This window comes from Aplysia californica, unplaced genomic scaffold (genome assembly GCF_000002075.1).
Source record: "Aplysia californica isolate F4 #8 unplaced genomic scaffold, AplCal3.0 scaffold00618, whole genome shotgun sequence".
Taxonomy (NCBI): domain Eukaryota; kingdom Metazoa; phylum Mollusca; class Gastropoda; order Aplysiida; family Aplysiidae; genus Aplysia; species Aplysia californica.
Genome location: NW_004797888.1, coordinates 462,445 through 464,596, shown reverse-complemented (window position 1 = coordinate 464,596; position 2,152 = coordinate 462,445).

Genomic DNA, 2,152 nt, shown 5'->3' with positions numbered 1-2,152 from the left:
CTTCCCGCGGCCTTTTAGTAAAGGTCAAAATATAGCGTTATTCTCGTAACACTACAAATTTTAATGCTCCTTTTTTTTGTTTCTTCGAATTTAAAAAAAAAGAAAGAAAAGCTAACAGAATATCCTGCAGCTAAAAATGTCCACTGACCCGCAACTGTATGTGGAAAAGTAACTTGGTCAGTTTTAGTTCATCCAGACAGGGGAGGTAATGTAAATGTTGCGATAATTTTTGGAGACGGTGCCACCCCCGAGTCGCGGCGGGAAAATGGCGGGTGTCTGTCGGTGTCGCGCGGAATTTGTCGGGTCTGTGTCGGGGGGAAGGTGAGCGGGGGTTAACCTTTGAGAAGCGCTCGTGTTGTTGCTCTTCCAGGGGATAGTTCTGCGCGAGAGATGTTCCGAGACGACGCGACATGATGGGATGAGAGCTCACGGTTAGGATGGGGTGTACACCTGTTCGATTTGTCGGATGAGTTGAATCGGTTTGTTGGGTTGTGGTGTGGGTTTGTGTGTGTGTATGTGTGTGTGTGTGTGTATGTGTGTGTGTATGTGTGTGTATGTGTGTGTATGTGTGTGTATGTGTGTGTATGTGTGTATGTGTGTGTATGTATGCGTGTGTGTGTATGTGTGTATGTATGTGTATGTATGTGTGTGTATGTATGTGTGTATGTATGTGTATGTATGTGTGTGTATGTGTGTGTGTGTATGTGTGTGTATGTATGTGTGTGTGCGCACACTTGTCAAACTGGCGTCTGTGGCGTAGCGATTATGTGCTTCACCGTCGCACTCAGGAGACCTGAGTTCGATTTCTGAGTTGGGAGAAATTTCATTTAGTATTTCCATCTTTCTACTGGGCGGGACGCTGTACCCCTCATCAGCCACAGTTGGCCCTGACAGGCAGGGTCGAAGCAGCCCGCCTCCTAAATTATCAAACTGTGCTGATGGGGGCGTAAAACATCTGCTTTAGAATGAAATAAAAATAAACGTCATTTAGCTAAAGTCGCGTGTGCATACACAGTCGAATGTGACTTGTTTCCATCGGCTGACTGGAGGGTACGGTTCAGTACACGCTCTTTTTAAAGCTGCAATGTTTTTGTTAGGTTGTTTCTATGAGACTTTTGAGTTCCAAATGTAATGTCCATTTCCGCTATGGCCCTGCCAAAGTAGTGTAAACGTTTCCAAACTTCTTAAGTTCAAGGTCTATCGTACCATTGTTTATATATAGTTAGTTAGTTATTTAGTTAGTTAGTTGGCTAGTCGGTTAGTCAGTCAGTCAGTCAGTCAGTAAATAAGTCAGTCAGTCAATCAGTCAGTCAGTCAGTCAGTCAGTCAGTAAATAAGTGAGTGAGTCAGTCAGTCAGTCAATCAGTCAGTCAGTCAGTCAGTCAGTCAGTCAGTTATGGCGATTCAAGCCACATACATTCACGTCATTAGCCCGACATAATATCAATACAATGTACAAGTAACGGAGACAGAAAGTGACAGCTCTATGTTCGTGTTGTGCTGCCAAGCGGAGACAATCCTGATGAGCCCCATTAGTCATTTGTTATTCCTCTTGTGATTGGATGCAGAAGCCACCAATCGGTTTCGACTTTGTCCCAGTTGAACAAACACCTTCGATTTTGGACAAATTGACTTGGTTGTACCCGAAATGGAATCAAATAAACGAATATCTGCTCAAGATAACTGCCGCTCTTTCGAGGAATAATATTTAAAAATGATGAATGAAGAAAAAACCAGATAAGTTCGTTCCGGCTATTATCAAATGTATGTATTATATTGGTTTTGGTGAAATTGGACACTTACAATACCGGTGTCTGTGGTGTGACACCGTAGCCCGCGAGAGACCCGAGTTTTATTTCCATGAAGGGACAGGGGTTTGTTTTTTTGCAGTTATTTTTTTTCCTTTTTATTTCTACAACTGTCTGCTGGGATGTTGTGTCTCTCTCAGCCCGGGCTAGCCCTGATGGGCAGGGACGAAACAGCCCGTCTCGTAAATGGTCTAAATAATGTCGATTGGGGCGTAAACGGGCTTAGTAATACGTGCATACAGGCACACACTTACACACAAACACACTCGCACACAAGCACTCACACACACTCATGCACACACACACACACACACACACACACACACGCACATACACACACGCGC